Consider the following 11,931-nt stretch of genomic DNA (forward strand, 5'->3'; position numbering starts at 1 on the left):
TCAGTTAGATTTTTGCTGCTATTGGGACTCTACAGACTGTCAGGAAAGATAAAAAAAAATTAAATACACTACACTTGTAAGAACTCTGACTTGATGGACAGAAGTGATACTTTAAAAGAAATCTCAAGGAAAATGCCAACACACACTTCCATGAGATTTACTGAAGATCTGGAGTTTCTGAAGTATGCAAACTTAGTGACTTTAACAGTGTTTAGGAAACAATTGCCTGAAAGTAAGAGGGTGGAGACAATAGTTATTTTAAGTCTCTGACATCCAATAGTCTGATTGCTCTCTAAGTGGATGGGTGACTTCTCAGGTTTTTTTCTATCTATTTGGATACAGCTTGTACACAGGTTGGACTTGTAATATTACTGAGGTCTTAATATTACTTTTCAGGTTGTAAACACTTTTGAATCAGGGACCATATGATTTCCTCTAAAATATCTCCCTAAATATTTTGAAATTGTCCTTTACCTATTGTAGATATTTCATAAATTTTTGCTGAAAAAATATTGAAAATAACAGCAAAGTGTTTATATTTCCTATACCTGTCATTTAAGGTAAAAATTGGATTCAGAAATTATGATGTCTTCTGTACTCTCATGAATAGAAAAGGAAAGGTAAATATAAATATCTTGTCATATAAAGCAAGAGATAATAGTACCAGTAGTGCTAGATTGTATATCGACATGTAACCATAATTTAGGCGCCCCTTCTTTAAACCAGGGGATGCCTTCCAGATGGCATATTTAGTGGTATGAGTCACAACTTTCTGGGCACCAGTTTTGTGACTCAGACATTTATCTGTTTGACCATGGGCAAGTTAACTAACTTCCTTATAAAATGTGGATAATAAAATAACCTTACTTACATGGTTGGTGTAAGAAATAAAGGAAAAGGCTTAGCATAGCACCTGGGTAAACACTTCATCAGTGTAAGGTATAATGATAATTATTACAAATCTGTTTCCATTGAACTTCATTGTCTATCTCTAAACTGGGAAGTATTATTATGGTGTCTACTGAATGTAGAAAAAAGATGACTGCTTGTTATTGGCTTTTTCTGGTCATTGCATGAGAGGGGGCTCCTTCCTGTTCACTGACAACCAGAAAGACAGGTGTTGTTACCTTTTCATAAAAGACAAAAATAGAAATACTGTTCCCAGGAGAACCAGAGAGTGTCGTAGCAGCAGATCCAACCTTCTGTACAGGAATGGAAATGGCTTGTGTGGTACATGTGAAGGGCACCCAGAAGCACTCTGGTCCAGAAATATCTTCCCATCTGTCTTCTCCTATTTCCTGAAATGCCACCATTAGGGGTTCATTTCTATGTTTTACTGGCTTCCCAGTCTCTTTTTCAATTCACTCACTACTGGCAAAATTAACACATGAACGAATTTACACTTAGAGTGACACATGAATTCACAGTAGTTCTAATTATTCTATCAGAGATACTTTTTTGTAGTAACAAGGTTGAAGATCAGCATGCCAAGGAAAGGTCAGATTTCAGTCAAGGTAGAGAGAAAGCTCCTTTGGCGTATGTGGCACTGTGTAGGGGTAATAAGGATGGTGCCCCACCTGTGCTGCTAGTGTGGGAGGGACCCTGCAGCAGGAACTCAGAGGGTGACTGTGAAGGAGGTGGCCTCCTGGTTCACTAGAATGAGGAGGAGGGATTCATTCATTCATTCAATAAAAATGCGGTGTTTTGTCAGCAAGTACCTAGGGTATATATATGAAAATGTGTGATACTTGCCTTCAGTTTTTAGCAAAAGTGATGGAAACAGGTATGTAAACAGATTGATACTAATATTGAACAACTGTACAAAGACAAAACAAACAGAGAAAAGAAAGCAAAGAAGGCAAAACACGGTTGGGGGTAATTAAGGAGTTCTCTGTAAGCTAGATGATGCGTGATGTGACTCTTGATGACAGAGTAGAAGCTGTTTGGGCAAGTAAGGGATGCAGGAGGAGAAGGCCAGGGTGAATGAACGCGAGGACAGAGACAGGGCAGCAGGAGAGAGCGCCACGAGCTGGGACAATCAGTGGCATATGCTCAGAGCATAGAGTAGAGGATCAGTGGGAAATGGAGACAGACCAACTGGAATGTTAGGACACGACTGGGGAGCAGGTCACAGAAAGGAGAAACACTGGGCATAAGCATGATGGATCATTTGTACCTCCTGGGCCTCAGCCTTTGGCTTGCACATGTGTTCTTCCAGGCTCCTAGACCTGGGAACACACACATAGAGAAATGTTTAAATGACAAGGAGTGCTGTCTACCATGACAAAAAGGGGGATATGGTGCCAATTAGATTAGAGATCTAAGTATTTAGGGAGTGGAAATGTGCCAAAATTGTTTGTAAGTATCTGCCACCCCATTTCCTAACCCAAAATGGGTATATTCTTATATGAATTAAAATTAATTGTATTTGGAGACTTCGGGTGCAGCAAATCAAGGTGGGAATTGCTGCTGGAGTCCTGGAACTCATTTAGCTTAGAAAAAATATCGCACTTTGAAATCCTTAGTGAGACAGATTACCAGCATTAATGCCATTAATACTAATGATGGGTAATAATTGGAAAATTATATTTATAAAACAATGATAACAGAGTCAAACCAAATAGCAAACCTCCCAAGTCTAATATAAGACACTATATTATAAGCTTCCCATTCTCTTCTATTGCTTGAATTTTAGTTATTTTGACATATTTATCCAGAAAATATTGAAGTTTCTATTCTTAACCCAGGAATGACAAATTGCTTCTTGTAAATATTACGCTTACAGTAAAATTCACTCTAAGATAAATGATTACATAGATATTGGACCCAGTAGTGGGAAATACATTTGAATTCTAATAAGGACTGGTTCAAGCTTAAAAACAATTAATAACTGTCAATTTCCCATAAACACAATGACAAGTAAAACCTCCTTTTTTTTAGGCACCCAAACCACAAATGATTAAAAAAGTATGCTGATTAACAGAATGACTGAATATATTAGGATTATTTTAAATTATCTTTCGATTGTAGCCCTCCCTCCTCACCCCCACTGGCTACAACGAAGGTTGAAAGAGTGGTTTCATTCAACATTCCATTCTTTCCCAAATATTTTAAAACTATTTAAAGTTCCATAGCAGCCAGGGAGGTATGCTATTTGAGTTTCCCTTCAATAAAAAACCTTGTGGTTCTCCGGCAAGGAATGAAGTTAGCTAACAGACTCCACCTTCAGAATTCACCTTATCAGGTAGTTCTTAGATAGTGACTAAGATTAATGGGGTTCTTTCGGCCTGTCTGTTTCCGCCCAGTGCAGGATTCCTCTCATGGGCAGCTTTTATTCCTAGTTCCCTTTGGGTTGGTCAAGACTCTCAGATTTAGCATTGTGGTCTGAGGCTTACCTGCTCAACCCCTGACTTTTTCCTGTTTTGATTTTCGGAGGTTTGGGTCCCTGATCAAACTCTTAAGACTCTTACATCCCTCTTCCCTTTCAGTGTTTGCTTCCCAGCAGACACAAGTTCCTAACGATTAACAATTTTTTATGTGACGCAGAACCAACCCTTTTTTCTCATTCCTTCACTTCAATGTTCACAGACCTGGGTTCTTGCTCTCATGTATCCGTAGGACTCCTAGACAGCTCCACAGCCATGTCTACTTCCCAGATATTCTTAATTCTGAAACAATATTCTTTGCAGAGGTAAAGGTTCTTCAGGACTTGCTCCCACTGAATGGGTTCTCAGATTACTTCTTTGTTTCCACACCTCTGGTGTACTGAGTACAAAACATAGTCACTCTACCAAACACAGAATTGAATACCCCAACAGACTTATTAGACTAACTGCAACAGACAGACAGGCAGCACAAACAACAGGTTGATATACTTAGATCAATAAGGCTCTGGAAGACATTCAGGTTCAGTGCTGAAAGAAGTTCACATTAAGGAGGGTTTGAAAGATGTAAGAGAATCTAAAAGGATCTTGCTGGTAGGTAGTGTGAATTCTTTGTGATATAAAGAGTGACAGAGAAAATGGATGAAGCTTTAGGAATGAAGTTGTTAGTGAAAATGATTGGGCACTGGGATTTTAAATTCAATTCCTAGCTCTACTACCAAGCTACTTACATGTTTCCATTGCAAAAAGGATAATAACTTGCCGTTGTATTCCGTTTGTAAACACTACCTGTTTCCCAGACAATGACATTGCTTAACAATAAAGGCATATCACTATTACAGAATCCCTTGCATTTTAGATTCTAAGATGAACGTCAATAAGGAGGAAAATAATCCTTTTGAAAAACTTTGGCGTCTGCAAGCCATTCCTAAAGAAAGCTAGAAAGCCAAGTGACTTATGCGAAGAAGGTATCTACCTGAACTCTGAATCCTAAAAAATGGGTCTCCATAACACCTGCTATCACTCAAGAAGTAAGCATATTATTAACTTGTATATACAGATATAACTATCCCAAGTAAAATTGCAATAATTTGTTGTTCCAGGTTAAGTAAATAAGAATCCAACACCCTTAAAAAGTTACTCCAAATATTTATAATGTTCAAAAAATTTTAAAAATAATGCTCATTTTGACAATGTCTTGCATATGCCCATCCTAATTCTAATCTTTGATTTGAAGCCATAGTATGCTCCACCTGCAAATGCAGGTTACAGACACTAAGTGTGTAAGGATTCTGATTCGTTTGTTAAGAGAATGGAGGAAGACCAAGAGATCACAGCATTTGCTGACTGAGCTGTATTTTAGTTTCTCTTCCAATCAATTCTTTCATTCATTTATTTCTTTAGTAAATATGTATTCAATATCTACTGTCTGGGGATACAGTGGTGAACAAAGAGAGACTTGTTTCCTTTCCTTGTGGGGTTTATTAGCTAGCAAGGAATAAGTAACTATATTAAATAATATGCTAGATTGCAAAACCTGCAACAATAATTGATAACTTCCATAGAGGAGTGGAGTCTATTTTCTCATCCCTTGATTCTGGACTGGTTTTGTGACTTATTTTGACCAAAAGAATTTGACAGAAGTTAAATTGTACCTGTCTTCCCAGGGTCTTGCAACGTCTGCTCACTCCCTTGGAACAATTTGGCTGCTACGTAAACAATCTCAAGCCAGCCTGTGAAGGATGAGAGACAACATGGTGAAAGACCCCAATTATCTCAGAAATCTCAGATTGGGGCATCATAAATTATTCAGTTCCTGCTGACCCCCCCAGCAAATTGCAGATGCATGAGCTTGCCCAACCTAGTGGCCAGTCAAAGCCAGTCATCAATCTGCAAAATCATGAACTAAATACATGGTTTTTTTTTGTTTGTTTGTTTGTTTTAAGTTTGGTTTGGTTTTAAGTCACTAACTTTTGGGGGCATCTACAAAAGCAAACTACCACAAATGACAAAAAGAGCTATGATAGGAATAAACTTAGGGCACAGAGCACAGAGATATGTTAATCCAATCTATTGATGTCAGGGAAGTCTGCCAGAAGGAAATGACATTCAACCTGAGATGGATGGAGCCAGAGTGTCAGCTAGCTAATGACCTTGACCTCAGTGATGTAAAAGCTTTATAGGAAAGAAGGCATTCCTACCACATACATCAGGAATAACTGCAGATACTCAAGCCAAAAACCTTGAAATTGCCCTTGACTCTACTTTTACTTCTCACATAAAATCCTCTGTAAATTCTGTCATTTTTATCTACAAATATATCTAAGATCCAGCCATTTTTCACTATCCCCACTACTACTTTTCAGATACAGAACACATACTCACCTGAATCAGCTCCTTATGTCCTGTGGTCTCTGAGATAAGAAAGACTTCCTGCTTCCCTGTAGTCTACTTCCACCACAGAAACTAGAAAAAGCCAGCTAAACAACAAGTTAGATGTCATTCTTCTGCTGAAAACCCTCTGTAGTGAGTTGAATTGTCCCGACCACCCCAGAAGATATCCAGATCCCCTGGAATCTGTGAATGTGACCTTATTTGAAAAAAAAAAAAAAAAAAAAAAAAAAAAAAAAAAAACCTTTGAAGATGTAATTAAGGATCTTAAGATGAGATCATCTTGTATTACCCAGATGGGCTCTAAATCCAGTGACAAGTGTCCTTATAAGGTACAGAAGGAGAGGATGCAGTGACACTGAGGAGAAGGGCACCAGAACACAGAGGCAGAGATTGGAGTGACATAGTCCCAAGCCAAGAAATGCCTGGAGCCATGGGAAGCCAATTGAGGTAAGGAGGAATTCTCCCTTAGAGCCCTCGGAGGGAGCACAGGTCTACTAACGTCTTGAATTTGGACTTCTGCCCTCCAGAAGAACTATGGGAGAATACATTTCAGTGGTTTTGAGCCATTTACTTTGTAAGAATCTGTTATGGCAGCTCCAGGAAACGAATACGTCTTCCAAAAGTTTCTTATCTCTTTCAGAGTAAAACACAACCACTGAAGTCCTAACATTGGCTCACAAGGCCATGCCTGGACTCGCTGCCCCTACATCTGACCTCTCTGACACCATATGGAGCCCTCTCCCTACTCTCAGCGTGTGAGCCTCTCTGATCTTCTTACTGTTCCTCCATCACATAAGGTACACTGCCTTCTCAGGGCCTTTGTGTTTATTGTTCCTTCTGCCTTGCATGGTCTTCCCCTGGATATTCTACCTGTCTGACTCTTTCAGAATTTTCCCCAAAAATGTCTTTCATGTAGTGAAGACCTCCCTGAACACCCCATTAAAATTCCACCCATTGCCCACTAATTTCCATCCTTTGCCCAGCCCTCTCCATCTTCTCTGCCTTACTTCTCTTTACAAACCTCATCACCTTTGACCCAATATATGTTCTATTTATTCATTTATTTGTTTAGTGTCTTCCCAACTAAAATCTGAGCTCCATGAGAGAGATATCTTTGACTTTTCCTCACTGCTTTATATGCAGCATTTAGGATAGATGCCCAGTGGCATCTGTTCAATTGAACAGTTATTCAAGTGAATAAATACATGAATAATACAGTTATTGAATAATACAGTTATTCAAGTGAATAACTGTTCAATTTAATAAATAATATGTTTACAATGTAAGGAAATTATTTATATGGAGAATCTGGAAACTCTTGACTTTCTCTACTTCTTCTGGGAAACATTTCCAAATCTCTCTAGAATTCCCATTAATGACTGAATCGAACTCATGCTGCTAATTCTCTGGAGTAAAAGAGCACAGATGCTCTAATTTTACAGGACAATGTCACTATTCTGTTATGGCAAGAGGATCATATACAATTTGTACTTTGAAGCCCCTTGGTTTTAACTTGTCACTTTACATTTGACTTCATGCTAGGTTCCAGAACTCTGAGTGAAATAGTAATGAGGGAATAGCAGCAGCACTAGCAACAGGTAATGCAAGTTGAAATTTAGGAGCTTTTTAGAAGGTTCGAAGGGAACAGGATGAAAAGGTGGATACACATGTAAAGTGGACTTGGGATGAGGGACAGAGAACCTGTGTCCTTTGCTGATTTTCTTTGATGGGATTTCAAAGAATTTAGGGCATATTCTTAGAGATTGATAGCTTCTAAGCCTCCATTACATATATGTGTGGAGTATAAACACACAGAGTTTGCACTAACCTTTACAGTTCATGCTTTCTATATAGGGGACTATGAACCAAAAGCCCAACATCAAATGTATTTGGCAATTAAAATAGCTATATAGATATAGATATAGAGTATGCATATATATATATGTACCAATTTCTCCAAAATAGATGAGACAATATAAATAAAGCATTATAAGGCATCTTTTGCCCCATCCTCAGTCATCAGAAGAGGAAAATGGATAAAACAGAAAGCTTCAGAAGCTCCTGTCACCATATCCAGGCTATTTGGCTTTAGTATGCAACTTCAGAGATGTCTGCGTAGCAACAAAAACCGGGACAATACTTCTGTCCTTTGAAAAGCAAGAGGAGAGCTGAAATGAAATTATAAGCAATGAGCAGGAACATAAATGAGAGGCTGTATTCCAGAAGTGGAATTAGTTCAACTAAACTGAAGTCTAACATAGTAAAGGAGTTTACAATGTTGTGGTATTTTAATTAGGGCTGGAGTTTGGGTTAGATTCAGATAAAAGTCCTCAACTGCTTATCCCTGGCATACCAGCACCGCCCAAACATCTTGGTTTGCAAAATTAGGCTGGGAATAGCGCCCAAACAGGATTTCTGAAAAGATTCTTGTGACTTTCTTTTTTGACTAAGGCTTGAAATTCTGCAAAGATTGCAAGAAACCCCCCACTTTTTTTTTTTTAATGTTTTGGCTAGAAGCTGGGAGTGAAATAACATAAAATGTTTATGTGTACTTGCAATAAAAGTTACCTACACTAGTTTATGTATTAAAACAAGGTTTGAGTGAATTTTTTTATTTTCTCAAGACATATACTACAGAAAAGCAGACTTACCTATATACTTCAGTTTGATGACAAAAGGTAATAAATAGATAAGCATTTAAATAAAAATTCCAGTAAATCTGGAAATTGGTCATACATGAGAATATGAAGAATTCAATGAGAATTAAAAAACACATTGTAGCATTAAAAAATTTCCTGCAGTATTGTTCTCTTAGTGCTTTGCAGTGAAAAAAAAAAGTGGTTGAAATGCCTCTTCCACGCTTTTCTCACCTAGTAGAAAGTGGTCTGGGCAGGGGCATTTTAGACTTTTAAGTAAAATAACTTGGAAATATATGCAAATTTGTTACATAATTTCAAGGAAATGTTGCGACAAAAAGAGAAAAGTATACGGCATTCATCAAAAATGTGTTGAGCACTTTGATTTTGAAAATACAATGGACAAAACAAATCCCAGAGAGGTTGCAGTGAAATGGTCTAATAGGGGATGCAGACATTAAAGCGGAAAACAGTCATCAGTCTGCATATCTATCTATGTATCTATCTATCATCTATCTATCATTACCATCTATCTAATTATAGTCTGCAATATGTTTTATGATGAATTCAACTTGGGTACTCTGATATAAATGAGTTGGGGGCTGGAGAATATCACAGAGAGTGGCCAAGAAAGATTTAAGATTGAAGCAGGAAACAGAAGAGTAAGAAAAAGTCGCCGTATGAGGTATGAGGAAAATAACATTGCAGGAAGGGGAAACATCATGTGTGATACCTTGGTTTGGGAAAATATTTGGCACACTTAGGAATAAAAAGAGGGTTGGGGCTGGAACTTAGAGAGGGAGGAAGGAAGTGGAGGGAGGTGTAGTTGGAGAGGCAAGACTGTGGGAGCACTCAAGCATCCAGAGGCACAATAAAGATTCTGAAGAGAATATAAAGACTTTAGAGGGGTTTGCACATTGCTCCAGGATGGGGCAGGGGTAAGGTGCTGCAACTTTGTCTCGTTTCCATTTTTAGACTCCTCTCAGCTGCTGCAGGGGATGGCCTGGACTGAGGCACTAGTGAGAGTGGGGAAACCAATGAGGAGGTCACCACCATCAGAAAGATGGAGTACAAAGCGGGGTAGTAAGGGAAACAAACAGGAGTGGTAGGAGGTAGAAAAATAAAAGGACATGGTGATGGGCCATGAGGAAAAAGAAAGACTTAAAAATGACTTCTAAGTTTCTGGCTTTAGCAATGGGTAAATGATGTAACTTTCAGAGATAGGAAAGGATAGGCAAAGAACTGGATTGGAAGGAAATGAGAAATTTTGTACACGTTATGCTTGCGAGACTCATGGTTACCTCCAAGGGGAGATGTAAGGAACATAAGTCGTTGGATACAGGAATCAGGTACTTAGAGTAGCCTGGCCTAGCAATATAAATGAAGAAATGTGATTATAATGAAGTACCCTCTCTGCTTAAACACCCTCAGTGGATTCCCACTGCTACAGCATGCAGTTCAAGGTCTTAAAATTGTTGTTGAAGCCCTTCTACGATCTTACCTTTACAAACTTATATGATTTGTTATACATACAATTATTTTCTGGATTCTAGTACAAGTTAAAATATAAAGTGACAAATAAAATGCAAGATGCTCAGTTCTGTATGTGATCCTCTCTCTTCTACATGATAGTGTCCCCTGTGCATTCACACTTTGTTTTTACCTCAGTAATAACACTTAATAGATGGCAACACCATTTGTCTGTTTATAGTTCTGTCTACTCTACTGGAAAGTGCATTCGTCAAGGACAGAATAGTTCTTATTAATCTCATTATACTCAAGGCCTAATAGTCAGGGCCCAAAGTGCTTGACACATAGTACGTGCTTAATAAATCTAACTGGTAATGCATATTAAACAGAGCAAATAATAATTAAATGTGCTTGGGGAGTGTTATGGACTCTGTGAGCTCAATTCTGGAGTACTGTTGAGTAGGGGCTGGGAATTCCATAAGAGAGTAAAGTATCTGCCCAGATATGACATACTTGATCTTCTGTGCAGTGTTAAATGGGGGTATGTAGTAGATTCTGTGTTTGGTAGTGATAGTTTTAAACTCTCCTGCCATGCTTGGTACTCAAGGGGGCAACTGAAGGGAGGAGATGTTATAAGGAAAAGAAACCCAATGTCCTTTTCTCCCCCTCGTAACTTAACCCTCACAATGCTGCCATTAATAGAACAAATAGATGCTGTTTTCTTTCCACTTCTAAACATATTTAGGCTGCTCCTCAGAGATTTCTTTCCCTCTTCAAGTCTGCCTTGGAAGTGAATTTTCAACTGATTTTATTTCTATAACAGTACACTTTGGAGCCAAAGAGTACATTTTATGACATGTTGTGGCTGGACTCCTCATTCTGTAGGGATGACCTGGCCTAGCCGTGAGTACTCTTCCAGTACAGCCTGGTTCTTCTTCAGGAGAAATTAAAAAGATCTCCAGAACCAATGTGGTCTTTCGTTGGCAACAAGCTCAAGAACTTTGCAGCGTCTGGTTTGTTAGGTCTAAACTTTTGAATGGCATAGTAAGCCCCAGAAAACTCGGAGGTTTTAGAACTGCTTTATAATTCGGAATGTGAACAAGGCAATGTCTGGAAAGACCTGTGCATCAAAAGAAAAAAGGAAATGTGAAGGGTGGCAGCTTGAGCTTATACTTTAAGAGGGTTTTCCTATTGTGTGGCAAAAGACAGAAACTGTAAGAGCCTGGAATAAAGGTTACAAGTTCAAGTGTCATCAGAAGCCAAGAAAGCAAAGTGCAAGAGTGAAGTAGGCCTGGTGTTAGACAGTGGAGCCAGCATAGTGAGCCATGGCCAACTGAAGAGCGCATGCCTGCCCTGCTCAAACCAAAAATAGACACAGTAATTAAAAAAACAAAACAAAACAAAAAACATGAGAGAGTGAGCCTTTAGGCATATACGTCAGATCATGCTACTCTTCTGCGTACAACCCTTCAATGCCCTCCCGTATCTCCCGGACTAGAATGTAAGGCTCTTCCATTGCCTTGGAGGCCCTCCTTGGACTGGTACTTCTCTGATCATACCCTTACTACCCTTTCTGCTTCTAGCCACTCCAGCTCTTTGCCCTCCTCACTGCTCCTTGAATACAATCAGCATGTCCTGGTCTCAGGTTTCTCTACTTCTTGCATCCTCTGCCTGGAATAATCTTCCTCCAAACTGAACGTACATTCCATCGGTTTTGGCAAGTGTCTACTAAAATGGTGCCTTGTTATATACACTTTCCCTGATAGCAATCTGCCTTCATCACTCTCAAGCTCCCTTACTCTGTGTTATTTTTATTATATTTATCACAATCAGACATTTTATATTTCTGAAAACATCTGAAGCGAATATACAGTATTATTTCCATGACCATGTTTTCTTAAATATGAGTTTGTGTTTGTGTGTGTGTATTTTACCAGTGCACCTTGGTTTATTCCTGATTAGATATTTCAATGTATGTTACATTGAAAAAGCTGGACATTGTGGGGTTTTAAGTTGCAATTTTATTATTTTCCTCAATTTTGTTTTAA

The sequence above is a fragment of the Macaca nemestrina genome, chromosome 1 (genome assembly GCF_043159975.1).
Source record: "Macaca nemestrina isolate mMacNem1 chromosome 1, mMacNem.hap1, whole genome shotgun sequence".
Classification (NCBI taxonomy): domain Eukaryota; kingdom Metazoa; phylum Chordata; class Mammalia; order Primates; family Cercopithecidae; genus Macaca; species Macaca nemestrina.